Source organism: Rissa tridactyla, chromosome 4, assembly GCF_028500815.1.
Source record: "Rissa tridactyla isolate bRisTri1 chromosome 4, bRisTri1.patW.cur.20221130, whole genome shotgun sequence".
Taxonomy (NCBI): Eukaryota; Metazoa; Chordata; class Aves; order Charadriiformes; family Laridae; genus Rissa; species Rissa tridactyla.
The window spans coordinates 33,159,279-33,170,965 of record NC_071469.1 but is presented as its reverse complement, the minus strand read 5'-3'; the positions used below and the strand labels follow the sequence as shown (position 1 = coordinate 33,170,965).

At 37.6% G+C, this 11,687-nt stretch overlaps 1 protein-coding gene across 1 annotated transcript in view; it reads left to right on the top strand.

Annotated features, from left to right (window-relative positions):
* The first annotated feature begins 874 nt into the window (after positions 1-874).
* The window catches only part of AKAP6 (A-kinase anchoring protein 6), a 292,117-nt gene continuing 281,304 nt past the window's right edge, over positions 875-11,687 (top strand). The window contains exon 1 of the mRNA XM_054199824.1: positions 875-921. The gene's annotated coding sequence lies outside the window, so the exon portion shown is untranslated. The remainder of the gene's footprint in view (positions 922-11,687) is intronic.

The following is an 11,687-nucleotide window of genomic DNA, read 5'->3' as shown; positions in this document are numbered from 1 at the left end:
CTCTACCTGGGAGGTGGAGGCTAGCAGCAATGTGGCCCACTAGGCACACAACTTGCCCACAGCTTTCAAAGTCCTTGCTCATCTGTCTGCCTGATGGGCAGATGAAAGCCAGGCTACTCAGCATGCAGAGGGTAGTGCAGGTTGCTCTACAGTTGAAAAATGATAAGGAGATTTTTACTTGGTTGGCTAGAAAGTTCTTTACCCTCTTGTGAATGTAAAGCCCCTCCCCCCCCCCCCCCCCCCGTTTTTTTTTTAACTCGTTGTCATTCATTCAACAGTGTGAAATCTGCTCATTTTGAAGTATCAAGTGTTTTTCCCTAGCAACAAGATTTTTCTTGTAAATGACAGATTGGATGTAGGAGCAGGGTGGGGCAGGGTGAAAATAGATATTTGTTAAAATACTGTTCAATAACTATTGTCTTTACAGCCCTATTGTTAAAATCATACTACTGACTGTTTAATTTAAGTAAGGCTCCCTTACATTATAAACAAATTTGACTTATAAAATTTGTTCATAAATTGACACACACAATATTAAGTTTTAAATATAAAAAACATTTATAGCTCATACATCTCAATTCTGTATCACCATACTGGAATAATTTGTCTAAAATGTTTCTTAATAAAAGGCACGTACTTGAACATGGGCTCAAACATCTATGGCACAGTACTTTAAAAGCCTGTTTGCATTTTGTCTGTTTCTTTAAAGGGCTTCCGTATTGTCTCGGGCTCCCCTGGAAATGCAGTAAGGATTCGTATCACATCTCGGTTGCCATGGCAACAGCAGTCTTTCCCATAATGAGCTGCATCATCTGAACTGATGTCACAGCATCATGCAGCAGGTCACACAAGGCACCTCCTAGTATTGCATCTTACAGATGTGCCGTAAACATCAAAAGAGGATGATTTGAACAGGACATGGTAAGTGCAAAACGTTGTGCTGTTCTTAATTGCACCATTATTTTTTCCTGGTTTATGAGGTTTTCCTAATATAAGAATGTGTGGGTTTTGCCTTGTGAAAATCATTTTGAGGAAAGATGCTGCATGCCTAAATATTATTTTTCAGGCAGAAGGCTAAGACAAAGGCCTACAGAAAATGCATTCAGTCTGAATGTTTAGACGTGTCTTTGCATTTGTGATAATATCCTGACGATTTGAAGAGAATATATTTAAATTTCACAATCCAATTAAAGTTGCTACAGTCTGATCTGCTTAAATGGAAAGAATAGCTGTTTTCAGTTTTAATGCCATAAACATTGCTTGTTCCTTTCCCCGTCCCTTTATTTAAGCATTCCCATTATGTGTAGCTCTTCTTTTAACCTATTTTATTTCAGTAGCGTGAATATCACCTATTTAATTTAATTGGCCTTCCATAACATGATAGTACAGAAAATACTTTGTGAACCGGTGCTGAACAAGCAACTGGAACAGTATTGATTTTAAACATGGTTCAGTACTGTCCTATTTCTGTTGGTATTCTTAAAAAAACAATACATTGATATAATTCTCAAACAATAACCAGATATTTTGAAAGTACGGTAGCTTTTAGCTTTTCTACTGTTTGACTTTCTTTCAATCAATTTTTTTAATGGTAATATGAATTTAGTGAATTTTAGATCTATCTTTTACTGGAAGGAAAACAAGCTTGCTTTTTTTTTTTCCTTTTCTTTTTTTTTCCCCCTGCTGCAACTGCAGTAAAAGGTGTAGCCAAAGATTCAGGCATTCTGAGGTGTTTTCCTATGAGTAAAATAATAATAGGGATGATTATAAAGGTTTCCACCTCTATCATGGGATGAAAAAGCATATCTTTTTATATTTAGCAATCTGGTTAAAATCATGTCTATATTTAGCAATTCTTTACAGTGTCAAATATTTGTTTATTTTGTATTAAAGTCCTGCTTCTGGAGGCCAGGCTAATTTTGTTTAACTTCAAGTTAATCTTGCTGGATGGTACACAACAACATTAATTGTCTGGTTTTGCATATTTAAAAGATTCAGTCTTTCAGCTGCTTGCTATTAGAAGGAAAGAAAAGACCAGACACATGTCATTTTAATTGATCAATATGTCCACTAGGAATTAGGGAGTGGTCTCTGGCTCTGTTCTCCCTGTGTAGTTTATATTTCAAAAGTGCAGCAAGAAAAAATAGTAACCACTAATATTGTAGTTATGTCTATATTTATTGTGGGTTTTAGTCCCTTGTACTCAATAAAGTATGGAGCAGTAAATATAATGAGATCTGACTGGTCTTCATAGGGATGGGTGTGATGGTCTTGTCTGGCATAAACTGGAATGGAGCTCCTATATCTCAATTAGTCTGTACTGCATCATATATGCTTTTTTTATCATGGTCTGCATACATTTGTTGGTTTTGTGCTTCTTTTTTTTTCCTACTGCAAAACACAAAGCAGATGACTGTAAATCAACATTAAAATGATGCTTTATTTATTTGTGAGGCATTTTACAGTATGAAAGTAGCAGTCTTATGCTTGCTGTGCTCTCATCAGGCAAACTCGGAAGGTATGAGTTAGCAAGAGGAATAGGGGGAGGGCGGGACAGCTGATGTCTCTCGTGTCAGAATTAGAGATGTGAAGAGAGCTGGTGAGCAATGCATTTAACTTGCAACTTTAGGGATCATCAAGGAACAGTTAATAAGGAGGGAATGTAAGACATCCTTGGTTTGAAATATTATGCCTTTATTAATAATAATGTATTTTGATAGATTTTGCACGTGACTTGATTATCACTAGAATTTCTCAGACTAGGCTTAAAAATCAGGGGAAACATATTGGGGGAAAAAGAACAACTTTTGAAATTATTAATGGAGAGATGACCTGCTATGAAGCCCCTAGTGCAGATTTTTTTTTTTAATTTTTTCTAAAGATGAGAATGCAAATGATGGGACTTTTTTAACCATTATTTTTTAAAAGTTCTTGTTACTGTCTATTCCACACACTTCTCACAGCATTGTTTGCCCTGGGAAACACCCGCTAATAATGGAGCTGTGATGACACTACTTGTTTCTTGGTGAACCTCTCAGCTAACTCTGACTCCAGCTGAATGCCTTGATTGTAGAATACTTCCTGTTCATTTTCATGTGGGCCCAAGTATTTCACTGAGATCTGTATATGAGGATATGGAAGAGTATGGAGTGATGAAGAAGGTTTTACTATGAAGACCAAGCCTGAGTGCCCAAGTCAGAGCATGACCGAATGTAGAAACTTTACAGATGTAATACAATTTCACTTGCTGTTGAGGCAGATTCACAATTGTACAATTATGAGTGAGACAGCATTCAACAGTAGGAAAACAGTGTTGCTTTCAGTTTTCTTCCACAGCTGGATTTACTCATCATTACTGAAGGCAATACATTTTGTAAATACATGTATTCTTCCCCAAATTTGCCTCTTAATCTGGAGGATAGAGTACTTCTGTATATGCAGTTTCATACTGATGTGTAGTTGAAAATGGGTGTATACTAGTGAACTGAAAGGGTGTTACTGTTTAATCTTTATTTTGCTTTAAAGGATTTTATTATATCATCAATTAAATAGTTCCTACATAGCTTAGCACTGAACAAAGAGAGAAACAATAGCTTGGTTCCTCCCAAAACAGCTGTGGGACCTGATGACAAAACCTGAGTCCAGCAATGGAAGTTGGTAAAATTTTAACACTTTATGGATGCCAAGCCTACTTAGAGGGGATCAGAGTGTGTCCTCAATGGAAGGAAGCCTTCTTCCTTCTCTAAAGAGGAACTGAGGGAACCCTGTGCTCTAGACTTTATCTTCTGTAGGTCATGTTGCAATAGAACACTGATGGGTGGGTATCCTGTCCCTTCCCCCCTCTGGCAGGTCTGGAATGGGTCTGTGTCCAGGAGCTCATCCCTGGAAAATCAACTCAAAGGACTCCTCTTTATCAGAAGTGCATTGATTAGAACTGGTGGCATTTCTAAAATGCTATTTTGGAAATATTACCTTCAAAATAATTGAGGAATTAAAAATAATTTTAAAAAATCCTAGGCCATGTCTTAATTTACTTGCACCCTTCTGTAAAAATCACTGCTGCGTCATGAAAGAAATACTGACAGAATTCTGGGCTTGACTTTTTTTTTCTCCCCTGGTCTATGCTGAGTGTTAATAGCTCCAGGGAGAGGTTCAGTCAGCCAGAATGTCTGAAGTTCCAGAGTTGTATTTAAAAGAAGAAAGATGTGTGCGTAATAAAAGATACCGTGTTTGTCTGTTGAAATAGTATATTTATATTTTGTGTTGTAAATATGGCCTATGTTATATAATGAAGCGTCTGTACATTCTGTAATGAGACATTATACTGGTATTACTGGGATAAAATTAAAGATACATGAATGCAAAGATGACTTCAAGGAATCATCTTGCAACTAATTTATGTCTGAATACTAACATTTCTGTGGACTGGGGGGGAAAAGGTGCCCTTTGCTTTGCCCTTTTGATGAAAATAGTCACTCATTAAAGCAGATTCTAGCTGCAGAAAATAAGAAAAGTTGTACATGTTACCCCTATCACGAGTCACCTGGGCTGGGCCAGGTCTTTCCTGCCACAGGAAGGGAAGGAGCAAAAGGAAAAGCTGAGCTGTATGGAGGGCATGGAGGAGTCTAGATTGCTGCTCTGTGCAGTGAGGGAGCAGGACATACAGTGGATGGAAGTGTCAATGCATAGGCAACCATATCTGACATCACTGTCATGATCTAGAACTCTCCTGAAAAGGTGGCTGCCATCCTCAGCTTCTGCAGGCTTTGGCATAGAGGAAGAGAGACCTCAGCTACGTTCCTAACCTGAACAAGTTTTTGCTATAGACATTTTCTATTTTGTCAGTGCTTAAAAGGCTTCCTGTCCCGTGTGTGCTGAGCAGGCATGTATGCTGTTTAATCAATTCTCTTGTACAAAGGCCCATGCAGTATTTTTTTTTCTTGTATTCAGTTTTGTATCTAATATTTTTCTATTGATTTAAAAATAAAAGCACCTAATCCCACTTCACGTCCATCAGATCAAGCCTAAAAATACATGCAAACCTAAAAATCCCTTAACTGGTTTGGTATGGTCATAGTAGTTTTCACTACGTGAACAGTCATGCTACGTACATATGATGTCAGAAGGGTCATCACAAAATCACTCTTTAAAAGTATCAAAATAAAATGCGCTTTCCTAAAGGAAAAGGTTTCTTATTTTTAAAATGCCCTCGCAAAAGCTTTGCTTCATGAAGGGTAGGGTTGGAGAATAAAGAAAAATATGCTCCAGACAGCTCTTCACTTCCTGTTTTGTGGTTGAACTACAGGTTTCAAATATCTAGACTCTTGGGTACTTTGAATCCCAGCGAGGCTGACTCAGCTTTTCATCCCTCCAAGGTCAAAAAATTCAGCTCTGTGCAGTTTACAATGTCTGGCGCTTTCAGACAAGATGTTTAAAGCCAGGAATGCTCTCTGCTCTGTGTGAACTCTCAATTCACGTGTCAGATGCAAGCTTGCCCTGGCAGCCTTGGCCAAAACGCTGTCGCCTCCTGCGTGTTGTCCAGTATTTAATCCTGGTGCCAGGCAAGGAGGGACTTTCTCTCAACTGATGAATGAATGCCTTCTAAGGCACCTGGAAGTGGAGATAGCATGTAAATATAAGTGAAGTGTTCTCCAGCCTGGGGGATAAACATTGTGTCTTGTGGAGAGTATTGGCCTCAAAGTTAAGGGTGGAGGATGAGCACTGTGAACTGTAATGACGCTTTCTTACTTTTGCCAGCTAAGTGGCTTCTGTAACTGTTAAGAGCACCCAGGGCAAGTAGTCACCTCTCCAGATGACCAATTGTTTTGCAGCATAAGGCAGTAAAAAGGCGCCGTGCAAGGGGAACCACAGGACCCTCTGTGTGGCCGTCAGGCTTCTGTGAGCCTGAGCGCAGGCACAGAAAGGCCTGACTCCAAGTACTGCTGGTGCATCAGGTCAAATGACTTTCTCATAGACAGCAAGTATACTAAGCATGTAGCTGAAATGTGCTCTCTCTTTGGCAAGGAGATCTTCCAAGTGATAGTGATTTCTGTGAGGAAATAGCTCTATGAAATAGATTTCCTAGCCTCCATGGTACACTGTCTTGTGGGAGCTGACCCACTTAAAAAGTCGGCTTTTGTTAGCATTAGGTTGTACTAAAAGAAGTCCTAGTTTTCAGATGAGTTAGCACCCAACTGCAGTAATTAGTTCTGTTTTCAGTCTAACTGTTTATTATGTCTGCTTTTTTTTTTTTCTTTCAAGAGTTGCCCTGTACTGATTCTCTTGTAAGTTTGATGTCATAATTTCAGGATTAGGATGCAGACATGAAGTTTCTTCGTGAGCTGTCAAAGAACGATATTAATTTTTTTACCAGCTTGATGTGTGGATAAAATAAGAGGCATGTACCTGAATATAAAACAAGCCTTTTGGTTTTGGGGTGTGGGTTTTTGTTTGGTTGGTTTTGGGTTTTTGTGGTGTTGTTTGGTTTTGGTTGTTTGTTTTTTGGTGTGTGGTTGGGGTTTTTTTTTGTTTGCCTTTTTTTTTTTTCTGTGTCATTTTTGCAGCATGTTCTCTCTGGATTAAAAGCTTTTGGTTGAGTCTCTACTTCGGTCTTAAAATGCATCCCACCTAACCTCCATAACTCTTCCTTGCATACTACGTTAGACTTGCATTTCTTGTTTTCACCTCCTGCTCAATTCTATTATGTGTTGATGTCTTCTGTGTCTTACTTGCACCTTCCAGCTTTCTGTTCCTGAATGTTATGCCTGAAATTGCTCTCTTCTACCAAGTTGGCATTCTTTTATTTAAATCACTTGGAAAAAAAGTTGCATTTCCTCTGGACAGTCTCTAAAAAGTTGTTTATGAAAAGTTATAAACAGAAAACTTGCGGGACTTCACGTTTATTATTATGTTTTAAAATAACAAAACAATTCAGATATCTCTACCAGAGTTTGGATAGGACCCTTACAGCGGTAGAGGCTGTACGAATACCTGAGAAATGGTGAAGTCTTTCCTGACTAGATTGTATTAATTTTCAGTTTGAATTTAGGTGAGAAATTTTTTCGTCACTTTTCCTAAATATCTCTCATGAGAGATAAGCAACATGCCCAAGTTTCTTGGAAAACATTTGGTATACCTGAAAGAAGAAGCTATTCTTCTTATTGCTCATATAGTACCTTAAAAAGAATATAATCTTTTATCTGTCTCTCTGTGTACTTTCCTGTTTGTGCTTCTGTGTTTGTTTTCTGAGGTTGGTTCTTTTTGTTGTAGTTGGTTGTATGGGATAAAACTGAGCTCATAGTGGAGATCCATGAAATTCCAAGGGACTTAAGGCAAAAAATTATTGTTATCTCCCCTAAATTAGGACGCAACTTAACACAATGAGCTTGGGAATGTTATAGTCTTTCAGAAGAGGAGGATCTACTAGGCAACCTATTTTAGACAAACCTCGACTGTGCTGTTTAACGTGAAACAAATAATAAAAATCTATGCCTTAGTTGCTGGAAGCTGGACATTTATATGCTCAGTTGGCAACAGAAAAGAAAAAGTTCTGTGTGCTTCTTAGTTCTGTAAAAAAACCTACGTTTGCTTCAAAAGTTTTAAAACAGTGTTTCCTCTATTGGCTAGATAAGTGCTTGTCCTTTGACAGATTGCTGGGGCAGAATATTCACTGCCAAGGTCATCAATATAAAAATATTTCTGCAAAATATTAAGATTAAAAGAAATTAAGAAAACAACATACCTGCCTACTGAAATATTAGGCCCATTAGGTAGGAAATTGGAAAGTAAGGATAAATGCCTGGTTTACGCTACAAAGTACAACCTTAGATGCTTGCAACTGAGCCCACCAATAATGTTGAACAGGTGACTTGTATTGCATTTTTGCCCTTTCAATAAACATAAGATTTTTGACAGGTATTTATTTGATAAAGGCTGATAGAACTCATACCAAAAAAAAAAAGGGAACCAGATACTGTCAAGTCTGAGGGCTGTGTAAGATTGGTTTTATGCTGATATTGCAAGACAAGCCTTAAAGAAAGTCAAATAAAATACTAGTTAACAATGACAAAACTAATGAAAGATTTTTTTCAACACTTGTCATGAAAAACTGCACTTCAGAGCTGAGTGCTATTGACAGAATAACTAGGGTCTATTGAGAATGTTTTCAAATAAGGACATCTTTCAAAGCTGTTGCATGTTGCTGCTCCAGGCTGCTTACAATTTTCAAGTGTGTTAGATCATGTTTAGAAGCAGCTTTTCCAGCTGAGGAGGCTAATTCCCTGGCCAAGACACTTCTGTGCTAGCAAGCGTGTATCCTTTCTGTACTTCAAGCTGCACTGCTAGTCTCCTAAAACATACCATATTTTGTTAGAATAATAAATCCGATTTTGATTGTCACAAAAAACCCCACCCAGAAGCCATATCTTCAGCTGGAAAAGGCTGCTATCTGTCAGATTTCAGCATGTCTAGTCTGTGTTGCTAAGGCAGTGACACAGCAGATATGTGAGTTGCCATTTTAAGGGTCAGCTATTAAAATATGCAGGGTATATATGACAGATCCTTAATCTGTCATCTAGTCTTGTTTCTTTTCCAAACTTCATCCTAGTATTTTAGTAGGTCATTAACAATAACTCCCCCATTTAGTTTTTGATGACATTATGCACAGTTACCTTGGAAAATAATTAGGGGATTTTTGGTTTTCTTGTATCTGGAGAAGGTGGGGTCCAAATATGTTCTGTGTATGATGTAGGAACAGACAGTGTACCAGTAACAATGGAGATTGTTCTTTCAGCAGAAAACAGTTTTAACCATCCAAGTGGCTGGCACCTGTTTGCAGTGCAATAGCTTTTTAAGTAAACCTTTAAATAAATGGAGACACTTGATTTTGTATTTCTGTGAATTATGCAGAAAATGTCTTAATTATTTCTTTTGTTCAACTTCATTATGTCATTTTGAATTGTATTGGAACTTCAGTTTCATTTGCTGGTCCCACCTGTGATCCCTTTTCTTTGTTGTAAAGTCACTTTTGTCAAGAGGGATAAATCCTCCTCAAATCTCTGTTATTCCCTCTTCTCATTGGGCAACAAGGAGAAATGTTTGTCAGCATGTTGAGGGCCTGAATGGTGATTTATGTAGGACACTAGTACTGGATTAATATTTGTTTGAGGTAGAGATCTTAAGTGTTCTCCCTCCAGTGCTTGTCATGAAAATGTAGTGAAACTACTATGAGCACTTCCTGGGTTTAAATTTTAATATAAATTGATCTAGAATAAAAGCTGGTCAAAGACGTGATAAGCTACAAGAAAGGTAGCCTTGAGCAGCGGCCTGTGATGCCTGAACCAAGGAAGCATGGAAACTGCTTCTGGCTCTGATATTAAATGTGCCCCTTGCAGGTTGACTCCTGTTCATCACCTGTGGAATGGACATAATGAGACTGATCCCCTGTATAAAACACTCTATGTAAGTTCTAGGTGATGCTACTATCAGTTTAACTTTATACACACGTATATACAGGCAAAACAATATCAGATACCAGACAGAATGGTGCAAGGGAACATTGCTGAATAAAACACAGATGTGGATGCTGAAAATAAAATGTAAAAATCTAAAGAAAGGAAACTAACTTTTGGGATTTTTGTCCTGGGATAAAGAATTGCACAGTAGAAGACTTACCAAATGTATGGAAAACTTAGGTGTTTCAGCAACACAAAAATTACATTTATAAGTAGTGTATGCCAAATTGTTGAGCCGGCTAAATTGACAATAAAAGCTTAATTCCACAATTAAGTTTGAAAAGACCAGGCAGGTATATCTACTGGCTGAGACTAAGTGATTTCCATATAGACAGAGAAGCAGCAACACCTGGTCTGTTGAGCTTGAGGCAGTATGTGCACGCCATTCTGATGTAAACTAAATTCTTCATTTTTGGGAAAGAAGGGGGACTCACTATGCGTTTGCATTATCTTCAAGGGCTCCTTTCAACAATTAGAGCTTGATAAGAATTATTCTACAAAATGCTGTTTTCTCAGTCATTGCTGATTCATTAGAACACCTATTGTTGATCTTCATGAAACTTTTTTTGCTTAGGTTTTGTTCAGAGCGCAAACAACCCAAAACGGCTAATGACTGATGGATATGCATTAAAATGAGATGCAAGATACACAGGACTAACATCTGTTCTGAATTAGGCAGACCCCTGGGTTCTGGAGATGTTGCTTTTTCCAGTCTAATAAATATTTATTTATAGAAACCAGAATAGCTGTAAGTGTCAAGTGAGCTAAGGATGTGTATTTCCAATTCATGTGCCAATAGCTCAGGGAAGAGCAGCATGGCAAGAAAGGCACCTTATGAGTGATCAAGAGTAAAAGTAGCCCCTACAATTAATCGTTATTGTTTTCTGACTCCCAATATAATTTAGAATCTACTTCAGTTTAGTCTTCCTTAGACCTATATACTGGCATGTAGTTTTGATTCCCATATTCATCCTTTGAATCATTAAAAAAAATAAAATCTAAGGATGTATATAATATATAAATAAAACAAGCTAGTGTGCTAAAGTCAGCACCTAAAATTAGTGTTAGACGTGTTTGAATTCCAACAGCATATTTTCTTGAACTTTCATGAATGGTTTATAAATTAAATTGTGTGTTTCTCTGTTCTTACTGGTTGTTAATTGTTGATGGAGTATTAGTAAGGGTTTTTGTGTTATTTTGTATGTTATTGTGTATGGGAGAACCACAGGGAAGGCAGAGGTTGTAGAGAGCCTCAACAAACCTTCAGTCTTTGAAATGCTATTTTCCCCCTTCTACATCCGACCTGAAAATTATATGTTCTGCAAGTGAAATTTGATAGCATTTGGAGACAGGAAAACCGCCATTTGGCAGGGCTTAGATTTTGATTTTTTTATTTTTTTTAAAGCAATATTTTCCTACACTGGAGGAGGCCTTAGGGATTATAATTAGCCTGTCTTGGGCTGATTAGTGTTGGGTACTTGCAGATCCTTGATCAGCAAAATAACATATCCTGACAGCCTAGTGGAAAGAAGTCCAGTGTTTCACTTCTCCCTGCAGGGAGCTGAGAAAAGAATCGTTTTGGTAGATTAAATCCTTTTATGAGTAAAAACGCTGGACGTATTGAATACTTGGGGGTGGTTATCTCCTGGGCCAGGATGCACAGTGCTTCATTCCAGCCTTTCAAAGCGTTTTACTGAAAGTGAGGAAAGTATGATCTGTGCCATAAGACTCTGTTTAGGCCCTCCTCATCTTATTGATGGTTCATAACTACTAGCTGTGCCATAAGCAAAATTTAGCTTTTTTTCTTAAGATGAAAGCAGACATCTTTATATCTACAACTTAAACTTCCCACAGAAATGTACTCATGATTAAAAGGCCAAATAGATCTTTTCTGTTGATCTGTGTAGTTCTATGATCAGACAAATTGTAAACAAGCATTTCGGTTTTAATTACGTGTATTTTCAGTCTAACTTCATAAATTAGTTTGTTATTTGCTAAAATGGAAATGCAATTGCCTTTGTTCAACAAAGACTAGAGAATGAATAATTAAAGGGAATGTAGAATGTGTATACTGGAAATGGTTCAGATTTCCTTCTGAAAATTGTTTTAAGTAATCCTAAAAGAGCTTCACACAGAGAACTAAAATACTCGGGAATATACTATTGCAACATGATT